Source organism: Marmota marmota, unplaced genomic scaffold (assembly GCF_001458135.2).
Source record: "Marmota marmota marmota unplaced genomic scaffold, marMar, whole genome shotgun sequence".
Classification (NCBI taxonomy): Eukaryota; Metazoa; Chordata; class Mammalia; order Rodentia; family Sciuridae; genus Marmota; species Marmota marmota.
This window is the reverse complement of record NW_026000016.1, coordinates 11,787,230-11,807,847: the sequence shown is the minus strand read 5'-3', so window position 1 is coordinate 11,807,847 and position 20,618 is coordinate 11,787,230. Positions and strand designations below refer to the sequence as shown.

At 37.7% G+C, this 20,618-nt stretch overlaps 1 protein-coding gene across 5 annotated transcripts in view; it reads right to left on the bottom strand.

The window, feature by feature from the left end:
• Mpp7 (MAGUK p55 scaffold protein 7) overlaps positions 1 to 19,844 on the bottom strand; it is a 214,211-nt gene extending 194,367 nt beyond the window's left edge. For 2 of the 5 annotated variants that reach the window (XM_048809158.1, XM_048809161.1), the window contains exon 1: positions 15,293 to 19,844. The gene's annotated coding sequence lies outside the window, so the exon portion shown is untranslated. The remainder of the gene's footprint in view (positions 1 to 15,292) is intronic. The other 3 variants (XM_048809159.1, XM_048809160.1, XM_015483499.2) reach the window with 3 other exon arrangements.
• Between the last annotated feature and the right edge of the window lie 774 nt (positions 19,845 to 20,618).

The window sequence follows — 20,618 nt, the reverse complement described above, 5'->3', positions numbered from 1 at the left end:
ATGTGCATAATTTAAAAAAACACAAATGAGCTCACAAACATGGTTTCCCAGCAAAAGGGATTTAAACGAGATTTGCAATGTGCCTTACCCTCTTTGCAGATGTGCAGCCTGTTCGGAAGGAACAGAGAAACCTAAGGGAAAATTCACTTAAGATAGGCAACAATCACTGGCTCTGAACCTGTTGCTCTACTTAAGAAGGAAAAAATGGTGGTGGGGCTAGGCGATCATAACACCATTAGGGGATTTCCAAGAATTGGCCATGACAACACCAACAAAAATCACACCAGTTAATGATTCAATAGAAGTCTGTTTGGTATGCCAATAACACTACATAAAATAAGGACACTTTTTCTTGCTAATCTGGCTTGATCCAGGAGTGTATTTTAAAATATCTAGTGTAACGTATGATGTATACATGCTTTATACACTCCTTCCTAAATACCGCTCCTTTCAAACAAAGACTTTGACAAATACTGAACAGCAGGGAGAGCACCTACTTGAGTTGCTGGATTCCTACACATGCACCTGAAGTCCTTCTGTGAAAAATGAGGCCTTTACAAGGATGCAGACGTGAATAAAAAGACAACCTGCTGTGGCTCTGTGGAAGCTGAAGAGGGCAAGATCCTGATTCCCGTCTAAAAATTAGGCAGACTGAAGGATCTCAAGTCCTCAGTGTCGTGGTCTGTAGAGCATGACCATGAGCAGCTAAGCCTGAATACACCTGAGGTGATGCTATAGTTTGAATCTGGAATGCCTGCCCCCCCCCAGTAGATTCCCAGCTACTGTGAGGTAGTAGAACCTTTAAGAGGTGAGACCTAGTGGGAGAATGTCAGGTCACTGGGGGGATGTGTCCTCAAATGGACCTTAAAACCTCAGGCTCTCCTCTCTTCTTCCTGGCCATCAGAGGAACAACTGGCTTTACCACATACTTCCCACTACGATGTGATACCCGGCCACAGGCCCAAAAGCAACTGAGAGCTCCAAAACTAAGAGCTTTGTCTTTATAAATTGATCATCTTAGATATTCGATAGAGTAATGAAAGTTGATAAACATAGAGAAGAACAGCCACACATCTTCTAACAAGCTAAAATGTACCTCTAGCTGGGGTTGTGTGGTAGAGCACTTGTCTACCATGTGTGAGGCACTGAGTTTGATTCTCAGCACCACATGTAAATAAATAAAATAAAGGTCCATCAACAACTAATAAAATAAAGGTGCATCAACAACTAATAAATGAATAAAATGTACCTCTAAATTCAAGGTTTAGACAAATATCTGTTCCCATCACACAAACCTAGAAAAATTACTTGCAAAATATACTATTTCAACAAGTATGTCCAATTCACAAAAATGCATCAAGCTACACACTTACATGCACACTGTCTGTTCTGTATTTTACTGCTAAAAGTTTTGTTTACATCCATAAACATAGTAAGTACATTTATATACATATAAAATAATGAACCAAGGTAATGTAAGATATTGATAGATCCTCCAACAATGAAGAAGTGATACTTCTATAGAATTGTTACTTACAACCATTGAAAGGCTAGAAAAATAATAGGAAATAACTTAGTTCCAGTAGCAATTGCTGATGAATAATCAAAAATAGCTAAATGACTCTCTCAACTAGATTTCACCTTCTCATTAACTGAGTTATCACAAAGATTTCCTTAGAGGGCTGGGGTTATAGCTCAGTTGGTAGAGTCCTTGCCTCACATGCACAAGGCCCTGGGTTCAATCCCCAGCACCACAATTAAAAAAAAAAAAAAAAAAGGACAAAGATTTCCTTAGATTTTCATTTTATATACGTTCTTACTTCTAATAATGTGCAAGAGAAATTTTTTTTTTAAAGAAAAATGTAACAAAATAACTGGGGATATAGCCCAGTGGTTTAGCAATGCAAGGCCCTGGGTTCAATCTCCAGCATCAAAATAGAAATAAACCAGGCATGGTGGCTCACACCTATAATCCTAGCTAACGCAGGAAAACTGCAAGACTGAAGCCAGCCTGGGCAACTGAGAACTACCCTCTGAAAATAATAAATTCAAAGGCGGGAGATGTACTTCCATGTGTGAGTCCCTGTCTTCAATCCTCAGTACCACAAAATAAAAAAGTAAATAAATAGAGAAAGGGAGAGAAGGAAGAAGAAAGAGGAAAGGAAGAAAGATATATGGATGCTGATGCTTAGAGATATCAGAATAGCTTCAATTTTTGTAGTTAATGCACTTACTTATTAAATCTTCTCATTCGTTACTACGTCCTACCAAAAAAAAAAAAAAAAAAAGAAATTATTTCATTACAAACAAAGAAAAACAACCCAAAATGTCATTTTATATCATCAACAAAATTAGCTGATATGAACAGTTTAAAAGGAATCTGAAGTAGTCTTCAAAAAGACTGTAAATCAGCATACCTCAAATTAATTAGAAAGTCTTTCTGAGTCTTCTGGTACAATTACAAAAGAACTCTGGGGCTGGGAGTGTAGCCCAGGGATAGAGCACTTGCCTAGTAAGCACATGGCCCTAGGTTTGATCCCAGAACCAGGAAAATAAAACCAATTACACCAGAATTCTATCTTTAAAAAAGATCATAGCCTGAGAAAAATTACAAGCACTCAGATCAATGTATTTTGTCAACATTTCTTCAGTGTCTTCACATAGGTACAGTTACAAGGTAACTGGAAACCTACATAAGCAGTCACTCAACATATCCTCTCGTGTGGCCGAGTGGAACTTCAATGCAGAAAGAAAATCTTACCCTCCCCTACATTCCAGGTCACTCACTCACACATACCTTAATGCTAAGAGATAAGCATTCAGGATCTAGAAAAGCAAAGAGTTTAAAAGTATTTTGTCTGTTTTAAGACAAATAACATCAAGGGGGCTATCACAAAATGCAAACACAGTGTGGGGGTTGTAGTTCAGTGGTAGAGTGTTTGCTTAGCATGCAGGATGCCCCAGGTTCAATCCCTAGCACCACAAAACAAGACAAATGCAAACAGTGGAAGAAATTCCACTTCTTTGCAGAACACAATCTTCTTTGCCATTAACAAATAAACGTCTAGATTTATTAGACCTCAGAATTTTATTCCTAGTCCTGAAGAAATAATAAGAACAGCATATATCTCAGAATGTTCATTAGAAAGTAGTACATTTATAGTTACCAAGGCACTCCTAAACTCGGCCCCATATTCTCCAACAATCAAAAGCAAGCATTTCATACAGTATTAATGCCATGGAAACAAAACAAATTAAGATAATATGGTTTTATAGCATTAACCCACTTTTAATGGCCTTCTAATAAATTAAAAGATTCTTTGGCTCCCAGAACCAATGAAACCAAATATACAGATTTGCAGAACAATCATACCCACCCCACCCAATGTTTACACAGTGCCTACCATACATTGACGGAAGTATACCATGGCTCAAATCACATAGCACATAGGAGTCTGCCTGGACAATCTCTTCCCCACTCTCTGGCTACTGGTAAAGAAAAATAAATGCCTTTCAAAATAAACTATCTTCAACACCATCCCCTCCTAATTTTCTACATGCCATCAAATTCTGCATTATAAATCAGCAACCATAAGCTATCCTCATTTGCCTTTCTATTCATAGTTCATTCTGCTTTCAATTTTTATTTAGTTTACCCATAGAATCTAAGGTTCCAAGAGAGAAAGTAGATAGTATTCATCTTTGTATCTGCCCAGAACCCACATTATACCTTTCAAATAATAGGAATCTAATAAAACTTAATGAAATCATTCAGCCAAAATGTTTACAGTACAGACTTAAGAGGTACTGTCCAATCTGAAAATGTTGCCATTAAAGAATACCAAATCCAGCTGCAGTTGTCACTTTCAAGCTGATGACTCCAATTTTCTGTCCCCATCCCAGACCTACCAGACAACCAAGTGTAATTTTCACTTAATGTACACAAACCTCAAACTCAACACATTTAAAAACAATTATATCTTTTAACTACCTCCCCACACCTGCTCCTCCCAGCATGCCCTCTGTGAACGGCATGGATCGGCATGGCCATCCACCCAGATGTCCCTGTCAGAAATCTTATAGTCCAGGTTGAGTCTTACCTCCCTCTTACCTATTACATCCAATCAATCACCACATCCTGTCATCTTCCTGATTTTTTTTAATTGGTTCTCTTCCCTACATCTGCATTGTCACCAACACACTAGTCCAAGCCACACTCTCTCACAGCTAAACAACTTCTTAACCAATCCCACCATGGATCTGCCTCCAAAACCCAGGTCACAGAGAAATTCTAAAAAGTAATGATTAAATTAAAAATTGTGTGTATATATGTCTCTGTGTGTGTGTGTGTGCACATGCAGAAACCTTATATTATAGTGATATATAGCTTATATATCACTATATTTTTTGGAGTACCGAGCACACAGTCCACAATAAATAAATATGAATGCCTATTTGTCAAACTTTCCTGACCACACTCTCATGTCCTTTTCACACCAAGCATAAACATTACCAAGTAAGAAGCTTTACTGAGTTATTATTAAATAAGCCTTAGCCATGATTAGGCTACAGACTGACTCCAAAATAGAGGGCCAGACCAGAATTGTAACTGAGATGAAGAAAGAGCTTCTACATGCAAAGTAGTAAACTTTGCATAAAGACAAATAGAGGAATATATCACTGTAAGTTAGTGTTGCAAGAAGCAAACGAATGCAAGGGAGTGTGTATAAGTTGGATTGTTAGAAGATGAGAAGAACAGAAACAAAAAGGAGCCACTACAAGGAGGCAGGGGTGTAGCTCAGTGGTAGAATCGTGCTTAGCCTGTGCAAGGCCCTGAGTTCAATGCCGAGCACCCAAAATAAAAATAGAACAGGAGGACAGTATAAATGAAAAACTATGAAAGGACCCAAAATTGGGGTGTGTACACTTACAAGAGCACATATCACGCATGTACAGGTTTGACTTGAAGGGAGGAGGGTAAAAGACCAAAGAAACTGATCTGATTACAAAACAGGTTTGTGTTTTAAATGTTAAGGCTGAATGCTTCAAGAGCAGCACAATATTAAGAACAATGAAATCTGGGTAAGTCCATCATGCCAGCTACAGAATTGGAGGTATAGTCTCTGGTTTAAGCCTCCTACAACCATATAACTACCATTATTACTACTTCAGTTTACACAGCAGAAATTGAGTCTAAGAAGCATTTACAATCTGAAGGTCATTCAGCTGGTAAGTGGGAGAATCTGAGTTTGACTATAGCAATTTCAGAGCCCTTACGAGTCCAGAGGAAGACCTCTGTGAAAATAGTGTGCTGTTGGTAATGTTTTAAAACTCTAACAGGGAACAGGGTAAACTGCAGGCTGCACATTCAGCAAAGCAACAGCAATGGTCACTTGGTCCAGAGGTGAGCATAATTAGACCAAGAAGATGGCAATGAGATTAGAAGAGATTAGTGCAAGAGAGACATTAAGGGGGAAAAGCAAGCCTGAAAATAGAAACTCAAAGAGCCGTTAGGATTAAACTTTAAGTTTCATGAAAACCATTGTGGCCCCATAAATGGGAATTGGGTCAAATGAAAAATGGACGTGTTGTTCCATTTTAGGACTTCTGAATGAGGCAAATATGAGATATTCACATGAAAACACCCCATAGGCAACAGGAGCAATGAGACCTAACTAGAAGACGGGGATAAACATAATATTACAGATATTCACTTTATGTAACTTTCTCAAACTAATGGAGACATTGCTTTAATAATGAAAACAAGGGCTGGGGCTGTAGCTCAGTGGTAGAGAGCTTGCCTCGAACACGTGGGGCACTGGGTTCGATCCTCAGCACCACATAAAAATAAATAAATAAATAAAGATATTGTGTCCAACTACAACTAAAAAATATATTTTTTAAAATATTGAAAACAAACAACTGTTACCAAAAGAAATTTAAAAAATTTTAAAAATAACAACACTTCTGGCCACAATAACAAGTTCTCAAAGTGGCCCTAGCAATAGTACTTCTGCATATGTTAATTGAACCAAAAACTCCCTGCCACCTACTGGAGTCCCTTGCAAACCATCCCATACCCATTGCAATACCGGTGCAGCTTATTTTGGAACACAAAGCATTGAGACTGTGTGCTAGCATAAATACGGAAAGTTCAGCCAAATGTTAGATTTCAACTTACTGTCAGCGTCAATTCTTAAATTTCAAATCAATTTAAGTCATGCAAACAAATAAGGATTTTTACTAAAAGTTAAGGAAACAACAATGGATTTATACTAGCAACCAGGTACATTAAAAAAGACATGGCACACAACACAAAAACTAGAAATGAAAATGTCATCTGGTCTTTATATCAACATGACTAGATACTATCAAAGTAGACAAATTGAAAACGCAAGTAGCATGCAGTATGTCATTTATGTTAATGAACACTTAACACGGTACATGTCCTCAAATTAATGAAACACGGGAAGATGATAATCACAGGGTATAAAGCCTCAATTAAATAGACAACCAAGTATGATTTTTTTAAAAGATGTTGCACAACAATGTTAAATACATCTAATTATTTCAGTTTCACTGGAGGGTGGACCTCAAATGTTCTCATCACTGAAGATGTCAATGTTTGAGATGCTGGATGAATTGGTTGGCTTGATTTTGTCATTCTACACTCTATTCAAAAATCATAACATTACTTTGTATAGCTACAGTTTGTCAACATATAATAATTTTTAATTAAAATCCATATATAGTAAAAGTACATTTAGAAAAAGATGAAAAGACATACACAAATTCCTATTAGAAACTGCTTCTGGGGAGAGAGGGAAGTTGAACTGAGAAGTGAAACAAAGTATATTTCAACTTTATCTGTGATGTTTCATTTCTTCTATTAAATAAAAATCTGAAACAAATACACCAAAATGTTACCAACTGTTAACACTAGGAGAAAGTCACCTGGTATTTATACTGCCTTTCTGTATTTCTGAAATCTTAACAAAATGGAAAAGAAAGGGGGGGAATGCAAATTCTCTCACATAATGAAAATATCATATGAAACTTATCTGACATATCCTGCCCAAATAACTCCAGAGTGAACAAGGTAAACCTCATTTTTCCCCAAGCTGCCAATTTCTATTTCGGACTCCTAACATTTCTCTTGAAATAGAATGGCATAATGAGCATATCTAAATTCTTGTTTGATCTCCCAATGTGAATTGATGGGGTGGATTTTAACCATAGACAAGGTCTCCAGTCGCAGCAACCAGGAAGTGCACCTGCCTCGTCGTCTCCTAAGGAAGCTAAGAGGATGAATTGAGAGGGAAGAAGCCACTAAAGATAATCTTATAAGCTCAGTGTCTTTCCTCTCATCACAATCTTTGTCCCTAATGCCTTTACAGATCCTTCTTCAAACACCAGCCACCTGCAGAGATGTCTACCAGATAGTGGCTCCTTTTTCCTTTAAAAGATAAACCTCTGAATAAAGTCTTCCAAGTAAGTCATTTGCTCACTCTAGGAATGCACAGCATGCTCTTTAAAAAATCCAGTTACTCAATAATCATTTATACCAGATGGACACCAGGGATATAAGAAAAAGGGCAAAACACCTACCTTCAAAGACACATCTGTTCATTTTTCCCTCCTCTCAATTTCTTAGTCAGATCCAAAAAAATTCACATAGAAACTGTGGCTACATGATCCCTAAGAATCATCAATATTAGCACATGCCCGGGTAAGGAGAACTGGAAATGTGAGAGGGGGGCGATGAACAGGGCACAGGCTAGATGGTCTTTGCTTTTCTAATGTGCTTAAACCATAACAGGTAAACCTGACTACCACTTTCCTTCAGAATGATGGGGGATTAAAGAGAACAAGGGGCAACACATGTTGATTCATCTTGAATTTTTTTTTAACCAGCCAGGGTGATTCATTCAGTTCAGCAAGTGTCAACACCTCTACAGCTAAGGAGACAAAAATAAATACCAAGGGAACATTATTGTACACCTACTCGATATGCATCTTTCCAAGGAACAATAAGATAATAAGGTAGTAATGTAGTGATGATGGAGTTCGAATTTCAAGAAGCAGAATTCCTTTCATCAGGACTGAGGCAACCGGACACTGGTACACTTTCTAGTTCTCTTGACTCTGAATTCATATTAGCAATAGTATAATGAAGTTTCTCAGGCTCTAGATTCCCAAGGGCAGACCAGGGCCTATCCTGGAGGAGGGTGTGACTGGCAAGGCCCTGATCAACTCAGACCTGGGAAAAGCACAGACCAGCTGGAGATGACATGTGACCTCCACAGAACAGGGCAAAACAGTCCCATGAGAGACAAATGAGCATGTGGCCAGTGAAGTGATCCAGGGTGGCAACTTAGACAACAGGGAAAGAGAACGCATGACTTGGAACACATTCCTAAGTCTGACTGGAGCAGAGGCTAAAAGAAAAAGTGTCATGGAAAATACAGAGGTCCAGTATGACAGGCTTTGAAAGTCAGACAGCAACTTAGTCAGTATGACAGATCCAAAGAATCAAGGGCCATTTCTAAAAAGGAAGACTGATGCACAGAGTCACGCAGAATCCAGAATCATGAAGGTCAGCAAGCAGCTCGTGCCTGCAACCTAGACAAAAAGTGACAAGTATCTAAGATGGTGGCAGCAGCAGACACTATGGAAAGGAATTGACAGTAACACCTGGTCACTGACAGGACAGCAGAGATGGAAAAAAGGACAGCTTTTTAGGGTGTTTAACATGAATACTGTTAATTAGTAATGAATAGCAACTATCATTTACTGAGCATTGGTTTCTATTATACTTCATAGGTGTTTTCTGATTTAATTATCAGGACCATCATTTGTGATAGGTATGCTCCTCAGCCTGTTTCAGATAAGAAAACTGAGGCTAAGCAAGATTAAAATACTTGCTGTTATGGTTTGAATTCAGAATGTCCCCACAAAGGTCCAGGTGTTAGGCTTGATCCTCAGCTTGGCACTACTAGGTCATGATGAAAATTTTAAAAGGTGGGGCCTAGTGGGAGGGCATCAGGAACATGCCCTTGAAGGGCATATAGAACCCCATCCCTTCCTTTTATTCTTTTTGATTCCCAAACCTGCGGTGAACTGCTGTTCTGCCATATGCTCACACCGTGATATGCTACCTTATGTAGGCAAAAGAAACAGATCAACCAATCATGTAACTAGAATCTCCAAAACTGTGAGCTACAATGAACTTTTTTCTTTATAAGTTTATTTTCTCAGATATCCATTATACTAACAAAAAGCTGAGTAACACATAACTCCATAAGATCAGCAGTGACCAGAGCTGGAATTAGGTTAAACTAACCCTCAAGGAGTCATTTTATAGTTCACACTCTTCAACTTTAGGATATATGGCCTTAAGGTTTTTCAGTTGGGTGAGCATGGCAGTGAACATAGATTAAACAAGAAAGAGAGTTGCGGGAACAGACCTTCCAGGACAATATGAAGGGTCATTGTTAAGAACAGCAATGGGCTAGAGTTCTAGCTCAGTGGTAAGCACTTGCCTAGCATGTGGGAGGCACAAACCTCTGCATCACATAAAATAAATAAATAAAATAAAGGTATTGTGTCCATCTACAACTAAAAATATTAAAGAAGAACAGCAACTCTTATTTCTCCTCACAATGAGGCTTTTGGCCTGGAGGAAGCAAAGTCTTACTCAAGAACATACTGTTGGTGAACAGCAGGACATGTACAGATAGTTCCTGTGAGGTCCACTGGAAGTGTGATGTAATCCTTGGCCTATAGCTGCGTGCCTCATTGAGAACCAAGGGGCCAAACAAAAGCCATCCACCTTCCATGGTGTTTCTGCACCCCTCGCTAATCAATTAGAGACCTGAGTCTAATGTACAGTGCATGTAGGTACAACCTCTTCTACCCATTCATATACCTCTTAAAAATGCTACAGCTGATTTTAGAGGGATGAGCATTTCAGATGAAACCTGCCAACTCTGGGACATTCAAATATCCAGGAAATATCCACTGAGCAACTACAAATTTGAGAGAGCAAATTACCAGGTGCATGTGTTGAACTGGAGCTCACTGAAACCACAGTTTAGTTTAGGCATTTATAAGGAAATAACTAAAACCAAAACAATAAGTAAAAGTTTAATGGAGGCAGGGATTGAAAAGTGGATCAAGGACTGAGGATACTCCCAGAATTAAGGGATAGGAACATGAAGAAAACCAGTAGAAGAACTGAGTTCCCTGGTAGGTAGTCATCAAATCTATTCCTTTACACTGCTCAAATCTCCATCATATCTATTCCCAGTCCATCACCCCTTACGCCTCAGCTCAACTCCTTACTGTCTCTCTGTACTATGTCAGAGTCCTCCTTCCAGTCTGACCTCATTATACCAACAGAGTGAATTATTTGCAATCTCCATTTGACCACGATCAATCCTGTATAGACTGTACCTCAAACTGAAACATACTGTGTGGTTCAGGGGGAGTCATAGAAAATAACACATTTTTTTCCACACATTGGAAAGCCATTTTTAACCTATTAGATCAAACATAAAATTTCAGAATAATTTCATGCTAGCAGCCAGCTACTGTTTGATGTGCGCCCAGCCTTCTCTTGCGCAAATTTCTGTCATTAAGTTGTACACTCTGGTGAAAAAAAATTTAGAACACTAGTCAAAGTAGGTGAGATGTGTGTTTGTCCAGATGGAGGCAAGGAACCAAGGAAGAAAAGATTAAGTGGATAAGCTAGAGGAAAATTCCAACAGGAATTCATATCATGTAGTTCTCCCACACTCTGATCTCTCAAGTGCTGGAGAATGGGGAACCTGGTTTAAATCCTGGCTTTACTACTATCTGGTTATAGGGCTCAAGGGTAAATTGTTTCATTTCTTCATGACCCAGGCTTTCATTTGTAAAATGAAAATGAGGATACTCAAAGAGCTGCTGTAAAATTTACATAAATATCTAGGGTGAGATTGGGACCAATAAATAGCAGCTATTATCTATGAATTCTAAGCTTGTCCCAATCTGTTAAAGCACTCCATAACACTGTTAAGTTCAAACTTACTGGACAGCAAAATGTCTATTTCGATAAGCAGTCTTGCCATATGGTTCACAGTCTGTTCTGAGGGATACTATAAGGCCACTATGCAAAATTAAGAATAGACTTAACTACTTGATTTTAGATCCATCTGGAGATAAGATGTGTGGAGAAGAGCAGAAGTCAAATCAAAATCACCGTAGGTATCATTTGTAAAGTATAAGGCACTGAACTGAAAACAATTTAACAGATCCTGGTGAATTAATAGCATGCACGTCTATACTAATGCTTTGTATATTCTGAAATACACAGGAGAGGAAGAGGACAGGAAAAACTAGTGTCACCAAGAGTCCTCCTACTGCTGATCCTGGACAGCGGGGAACAGGTTCCCAGGAGGGGTCTGCAAACATTCACAGACACTCCTAGAGTCTTTTCTTGTCTAGGCTGTAAGTGGAGTGTATCCAGCAATCACAGGAACCATGAGAAGGAATTCAGGGAGGGAGGAGTAGCTAGAAACAGGTCCGACCTGCAGCACAAGGACCTGTTTCAAGCCCCCGTGAGCACAGGCAGGAAAGCAGAATGAAAACTGCAGTCCTGTGCCTCTCCTTCCCTCTGTCTCACAGATTAGGATGGGAGCCCTTGAGTTCAACCTGACTTGCCCTCCCAAATAATCAGTTTCACCTACTACTTCTCTTTGTCTACAGTAAACATTAGTTTGTTGCCCATCATCCATCTCTCACCATGTTAAATTTTGAAAAGAGGGAAATACTATAACAAAGATAACTTTTGGTTGTTTATCATTCTATCCATGTATGCCAAATTTAATATTAATTTAATGTAATGATAATAATAATAATCAACCTTTTGCCTACTTGATTATACTACAAGCATCTTAAAAGCAAAATAGCCTTTTACATTCTCAAATCTGAGAATATAACACAAAACACATATGCAATGCATTCATTATTCTAAAGATAAAAAAAAATTTAAGCAAGATTTTTTTCTTTATTCCCATTTCTTTAACAGTTCTAAGGTATGTCTCCTTTTTTTTTTTTTTTTCTATTTCCAAATGAATTAAGCTACTTTCAGAATATAACAAGAGGACTTTTCCATTAATAGTTCTGGGGCTTAGAAAACAAGATCCCAAAGTGTAGCACTCTGGCTTGTGGAATACTTTGAATTAAAGAAAATGGGAAGGCCTTAGAAACTGCCTTAAAGTCCAAGTTTCTCTACCCCGCCCTGTTTCTCCCTCAAGTGCTCCCTGAGTTCCCTGAGTTCCCCCATCTGACTCAAAGAAGCTCTTCCAGAAGAACTGCACTGTCTTAGACCTCCTTTCTAAAATCGCATTAATCAGGGAAGATTAACTCCTGTCACAGGAAGAAGACAGAAGAACATCAACACACCCGGACAGACTGTCACAAGCTTCTGCCAGGTTTATTCAGCTTCCAAACAGAAACATTCATATAAACTACTGTCCATTCTTTGGGCCCATTCAACTCCCCTAAAAATCTTTTATTACTTCCAAGATTTGTCTACAGTTCCCCACATTTCCCTCTCCCCTAGGAGGGGGATATTTAAGCCTCAACCATCTGGCCCTGCTTTGAGTTTCCTATTTTGGAAGGCTCTTATGTTTGTGCACAATAATAAATTTGTACACCCTTTTTCTCTTGTCAGTCTATCTCAGCAAACTGATAAAGAACAGAGCAGAAGCTTTCCTGCCTTACAAGAGCTTCACGTAGATTTACTTCCCCACCCCACCCCCAAAAAAAAAAAATCACTGCATTTTAACTTGTTATTTCAAAGCAAAACAATATGGAAACAAATTTAACTTACCCACAAATTTGTTCTATAATCTAATGGATAAACTTAAAATGTTGAAATCTGACTTAAAAGAAAACAAAAAAGACCCACACATTTAACCTGCCTTCTCTATAACAAGTATATCTCACAGATAATGGAGAAAAGTTTCTCTTTTTAAAAAATATCTTAATAAAAAAGTTGGAATAAAAGATCAACCTTTTCCAAATCTCTGAGAATATAATGGATGTAGGCAATGATTATCAAACTTCATGAATATCACAAAAAGAGAGATTCAATACCCAGCACTATCGAGAGCGAGCGAGCGAGAGAGAGAGAGAGAGAGAGAGAGATTTCAAGCAAGCTCAAGAGTGAGGGAGCAGAAGAGATAACCAACATTATCTACTTCCAATTACAAGCATAAGTTACCTTTTTAGCAGTTTTGCCAAAAAATAGAAAAGGAATCAAATCAAGATCTGAGAGCTACTTACTTATAGGAAACTGAATAAGTTAAACCATCATTAACTACAGGTGGCAACCTGTTGTCCTGTTTAATATTTAATTATGATGTTATAAAATAAATATTTCTTGATAAATGAACAGAACTTCCCTCCAAAATCTCAATTGTATCTTAAAGATGAGAAAAGTTGATCCAGGGCTCACATTTCTATGGATGTATTTATTGTGCTAAGACAGCACAATTCCACAACTTCATAGAGGTTCAAGGTGTGTCCACATTTTTTTTTCAATTCCAATTCATAGAGGTCAGGCTAGGTTCAGACACATTTTCTTTACTAGTGATAATAAACTTCCTTTCACTTGGAAAAATAGAGCCCAAACGAGCCAAAAAGTAGCACGTCCTGCTTCTTTCTAATCAGACAACTTTAGGAATGGAGAAGGTGGAACCAGTTCAGCAACCTCAGAGGAGACAGATCAATAAGAAGCACCAGCCCTCAACTAAACTGACAAAAGATGCTATGATCCAGCTGTTCTCAAACGGTCCAAGACACTCTATGGGTCCTCAAGAACCTTTCAGGGCATCCATAACATCAAAACTATTTTTTATAATCAGTGGTGGAGCAGATGACAACAACACAATAGAATAATGCTGAGAGGTTATCTGCAATGCACGCTATACAGACAGGTGCACTGATGGTAACAAAAACAAAAGTATGCAAAACTGATGGTGCTTTAGCACAAATCATGGCAGTGGCACCAAGAGTGTGGGTAGTCAGTATCACTATAAACTCAGAGTGGAAAAAAAAAAGTTTCATATAAGAATGTCCCTGATGAAAACAGTGAAGATTAACTATGGTGTGAAATCTCAATTCTTCAATACATGGGCTTTTGTAAGGTTCTGTGTGATGAAATGGGAAGTGCAAACACAGGATTTGCACTGCACACTGAACTATGATGGCTGTCTCAAGGAAAAGCACTTGATCAGGAAGCTGAACCAGCAGCATTTTTCCCCATATCATTTTTACATGAAATTGCAAGATAAACTATGGCCAATGTTTTATCAAAAATGAATGAAGTAAGCCTCCTGCTTCAAGGAAAACTATTAACATATTTGTTGACAATGATAAAATCTAAACTTTCAACTGAATACCAGAGTTTTGAAAAACTCATATCTGCCACCAAGAATGTGACAGCTTTCCCAATATTTACATAGTTAACAGTAAAGTACTATGTACTTAAAAATTGGTTAAGCTGGGCAAAGAGGCGCATGCCTGTAATCCCAATGGCTGAAGGCTGAGGCAGGAGGATCACAAGTTCAAAGCCAGCCTCAGCAACCTGGTGAGGTCCTAAGCAACTTAACGAGACCTGGTCTCTAAATAAAATGGGGACATGGCTCAATGGTTAAGCATCCCTGGGTTCAATCCCTGGATCAAGAAAGAAAAAAGAAAAAATTTGGTTGAGAGGATAGATCTTAAATTACTTGTTTTTCCTAATACCAAAAAGAGTGGGGGAGGGGCCACCAGAAAATGTTTGGAGGTAAAAGACACATTTATGACCTGGATTGTGGTGATGATAACATGAATATAAATAATTGTCAAGTTCATCAAACTGAATACATCAACTATGTACAGTTTTTGTTATACCAATTAATTGTACCTCAATGAAACGGAGGGTGGGGCAACTTTTATGATGGAACCGCTGGTGATTTTAACAAATGTGTTTTTTTTTAAATAGCATCATAAAATATGCTAATATTTGGGGGATTTGTATAATTCCATGAACCAATATTTTCCAAATCATCCAGGGGTAAAAAGACTCAAAGAGTAAGCAAAACCAATGGATTTAAATGTAACACAGTGAGAAAAGTTTACCGATAATGCTTCAGATTCCAAACTGCAATTAAACTTTAAGACACAATTATAAGCAGAATTTTGCAAATGACATTTTCAAATGTAATTATTAAGATAATATGCTTATTAAGAAAATACTCACAGTTATCCAAAAAGACTATTAAAATACTCCTCCTTTTTCCATCTGCAGTTTTATCTGAGGCTGAATTTTCTTCATGTACTTCAACCCAATTGTAATAGATTGGATACAGAGGCAGACATGAGAATCCTGTTCCTTGTATTAAGCTAGGCATTAAAAAAGAGTTGCAAAAATGTAAAACAATGCCACTCTTCTCACTAACTTCTCTTCACAACATTTAATTTTCATAGACGTGTTATTTATGTTAATGTACAATGAGGTTTTATTTTTAATTATTTAACAAACACTCTAAAATTTCCTGTTCAAATTTCTAATATGGTAAATACTGACAGATATTTTTAAAAGGTCTTTGAGGTAGAACCTTAATAATTTTTAGAAGTATGAAGTGGAACCATACATTTGAAACCAGGGCTCCAAGGAAATAAAGCCAAGGTCAAGGATGTGCTTGTTCAAATGAGTTTTCAGACATGACCTTCTTACTTTTTGTCATTTTATTTTTGGTTTTCCTATACTTGCGATTGAATCCATGGCCTACCACATGCTAGGCAAGCATACTATCAGTACTATGAGGTCCATCCTAGCCTTTGTTTTTATTCTTATTCTGAGATAGGGTCTCCCTTAAGTTGCCAATACTGGTCTCAAACATGTGATCCTCCTCCCTCAGCCTCCCAAGCAGTTAGAATCACAGGTGTGCATCACCACACCCACCACAAACATGACCTTATTCTTCCATTTCTTCTTTGAAGGAAAGACTACAAGTTGAGAGTCCAATAGGAGCCCATTGACAGACCAAGAGCACCTACCACCTACCACCCATCACCAGCCACAGCCATCCCTAGAAAGGGCCTTCAGAGCATATTTTGGTATTAGGCCATGAAGGAGAGGTTAGGAGACCTGGGGTGAGGGTTGGGCAGCACTACTCCCTCTTAGTTCAGGTGCCTCTGTCCACACTAGTGGATTAAGAAAGCTAGAGGTAAACTGTTCCCCATGTTCTTTTTCCTCGAGCTAACTTAAGAGTTATTCACAGCAAAAATTGATCATTTTCCTTTTACACCAGACTGGTAAACTCTTCAGGACCAGATTTATAACAAAAGTCACTTAAGCCTCAAGGTTCGAAGTATGGAAGCCTCAACTTTCAAACATTTTCCTCAGTGTTCAACAAGATGTATGAACAAGACCTTCCAATCAAAACACAGAATGTAGAGTAAGTAAACTATTGTGGAGGCTTTGCAGGCAGCCAGCAGCTGAAAGGTTCAGAGCAGATGAGTGACATGACCCAACTAAGTCTACCCACAATTTCATATAGAGAAAAGGTTTTAGGGGCAAGGGCAACTTAATTATTTAATGCTTCCCAGTAAGGCAAAACCATTTCTAAGGTTACTACTGACAGATAAGATACATGAAGAGTCATATACCACTGAGCAATAACAGAAGTCTGCGGAGATTATGTTGTATATTCTATAAGTAGCCCCCGCTCAAAAATTTTACAGTCTTTTTCTTTTTACTTTTTATTAGAGAATATTCAAGTACATACTAAGTAGAGAGACAGTAGAATAGAATGAGCCTCTATATACCATCATTCATTTTCAATACACGGTCCATTTTATTTTCTCTACAACTCCTCTACCTTCCCACCCCAGATTAATATGTAGTTGTTTTTAATTACTATATTTGTATTATTAAAAAAAATGACTGTAATGCTATTACAAAATTTTAGGAAAACAAAGACAGCAAAGAAGTAATCACCTTTGTCTTAATGCCCATTAACATTGTTATTTGAACTGTTTTTATTTGATATGGACATGAATGGTACAAGGACAATTTATAGAATTCTACATGAACATAAATTTATTCCTTATTACTAAAGTAGAATGATCCCGATTACAGGATTTTGTAATATTTTGCCCAGTTTATACTACCAATTTCCATAGACAAGAATAATAAATGTCTATGTTGTGCATTTAGGTTTCTAATTTTTTTAGGTATTAAAATTGTAATGAAAACTGTATATATAAACCTCTAATTACATACACAAACAAATGCTAGACATGCTTAATGTAGATAAAATAGGTTCCCAGGTATATCCAATATGGCAAATGATAAAAGAACTAATACCACAAAGACTAGGGGACCTAGCTCCTTTGGACTGAATGACTTGGCAAGAATCATTAACTAGGGACTCAGATTAGCCTTTATGAAAATAATCAAGCCTAGTTCATTTAGGGAATTTTTGCCTAAAGCGAAACATTAGCCAAATATATGATATTTGGAGAAATACTAAAGACCTATTAACAAATCAACTCAGGGAACTTAAATTCTGCAAAACTGTTCAGCATCTACAAAATCAAGTCACCATGTATTAAGAACATACCAGGTACTGAGACTAAAAAATGAAAAAAAACAATGTGTGTGTGTAAATATCTGATGATCTTAGAGGAGACATAATTACCAAAAAACGTTGTAAGCACTTTCCTAGAGAAGAGGATATAAGAGGAACTCACTTCTCTAGATGTCAATATACATATTGTAGCAGTAAAAATAAAAACAAAACCACTGTGGAATTAGAAGAGGAACACATTAATCAGAACAGTGCAGGGACCTAAAAATAGATTTAAGTGGGGATGACTAAGTGGGTAGGTGTGGGGTGCATGCTCCTGGATGTATGGTAGAGGTACATCACAGCCCACTAGGCCATTTAGTAAATGAGACTGAGGAAGAAAAGCTGCCAAAAAAAAAAAAAAAGTAAAAATGTAGAAACATACCTTTATTAACTAGGAATGGAGAAAGACTTCCTAAACAAGACCCAGAAGGTGAGAAAATGGATGGCTCACAACAAAATTAAAGATTCTATTTAAAACAGGATTTCAAAGAAAAAAAAAATTTTTTTGACAGGAATAAAACTGAGATTTTTTTTCCTGTGCTAGAGACTGAAATAGAGATATCTGCAATATTTAAAACCCAGTAAGAAATTAACACCTACAGTATATATACACACACACACACATACACACACACACTATTAGAGCACAAAGGCAGGAAAGAGATAGGAAATCCTAATAGGAAAGGAAACAAAGATATAAAATGCCCAAACCACAAAAGGGGAAACCCACACAGCTAGTAAGCATGTGACAAAGACACTCAGCTGTCCAGTAACCAGCAAATCCAAGTGAGAACAGTAACATCTTACTTTGGGCCTGGATTTCTCCACCTGTTGCATTAGATTGGAAAAAAATTACAAAGTCAGAAGATATCAAGTGCCAACAAGAATGTGGAAACAGCAGCTGGTGAGAGTGTCAACCACACAGCCATCCTGGATAACAATCCAGCAGGCTTCATGAAGCCAGGCATAGGCCTGAAAGAGAGTCCTTATAGGGTAAGAGACAAGTAAATGGGCATGGGGGAAGGGGGAAGATACAATAAATTAAATGGAGACTCTGCATGGACCAATAATGACAGTGAGCCATGAACTAGTAATTCACTCAAGTCTGCGCACCTGATTTGAGAAGGGAAGTAAGAAGGGGACTCCATGCCATACATTCTTTCATTGAACCAGGTGTGATGTCATCTTATAGCAAATATTGTGCCCAGTTTTGGGGTCCCAATAACACATATCAGGTCGTTGCCCTCACAGAGTTTATACATGGTGATGAAGGAAACAATAAAAAGCAAACAAAATTGTGAGTATGGTAACTGCTACAAAGGAAATAAAGCAAATGGCTGAGACAGTAATGGACAAAGGGGTTCTACTTTTCAGAGGATCATCAATAAGAGGGAAGGACTCTGAGAGGACTGCAGAAAGAAAGTCAGGCACACAGCAAACAGGAAAGAGAGCTTCAAGAACTACATTCAAGGTCAAAGTCACCAGACTACTACAGGTGAGGCTGTGTTCTGAAGATGATTTTCAGATACTTCCAGTAATTGAATAACCTTGAGAAATCCTGTTACATAAAGTGTGGACTACAAGAACTGCTGTTAGAGTCCAACACTTTCATGACCAAAAAATTCAACCATGGGGACGGGTAGCAGTATTGGAAACATGCATATCTACATCTATAAACAAATGTTTCTGAAACATTATTAGAATCCGCAGTCATAAACAGTAATTGAGTGCTCATTATTTTCTCAGTATAATGCCAGGATGAGGATAAATATAAAATTTTCTGTCCTTAAGGAGCTTCCTTCAATTTCCTAAGATTCAGGATTCTATATTTCATAACACTGATTTTTATCCTTAAAAGTCAACATTTATTACATGCTTTGCAAGCTGTTTTGTTTCTGTACCCATAAGTTCATTTAATATTAACAACATAATATTATATTATTTCCACCTTAGAAATGAAAAGCAGAGGTTCAGAAAATTGCCTGAAGTCAAAGATCTAGTAAGTGGCTGGACAGAAATTCAAATAGATCTAACTTCAAAGCCTACATCAACAATTACACTTCTATTCCTTCTAGAATCGATTCAATGGTTTTCAAAGTGTGGTCCCAGGATCAGCAGCATCAGCAGCATCAGCAGCATCATCATTACCTTGGAACTAATCAGAAATGCAAGGAGCCCAGACCTACTTAATCAAGATACTCCAGGACAGAGGGCAGCAGCCTAAGTTTTACTAAGCCCTCCAAGTGATTTGAAAGCATGCTAAAGTTTGAGAATCACTTGTCTATATTTTTCATACTAAGCTTAATGTTAAGGAAATGACAACCATTTTAAAAACTCCAAAATTTAAGAGGCATGAATAAGAATAAATCAAAACAATGCTAATTCATTGCCTCACTGTCCAGGACAGTACCCTCTTTCCCCAAACTGGCAAAATACCTCATCTGCATCCTGATTATGCTACATTAAAAAAGTAAAGTGAACCCTCTGAATCCACAGGTTCCACATCCCAGGATTCAACCAAGTATGGGTCAAAAATATGCAGGAAAAAAAATTGTGTCTATACTGAACCTATAGACTTTTTCTTATTACTCCCTAAACAATACAGTATAACAACTATTTATAAAGCATCTACAATGTATTAGGCATGATAAGCAATCCAGAGATGACTTAAAGTGTATGGGAGGACACGTGTAAGTTATATACAAATACTGGGCCATTTTATATAAGCAACTTAAACATCCATCCTCACATTCTGGAAGCCCCAAGAGGGTCCTGGAACCAAATCCCTGATGGATAACAAAGAATGAATGTATAACTCTGATGGGCCTTACTGGGAACTGAGCGAAATGCAAAATAGGCATAGAGCAGGGAAGTCCACACTAACTCCAAAAAAATCAGAGGCCATATTAGGAAGAAAAAATACATTTTGAATTTGGGCAGTAGAAGCTT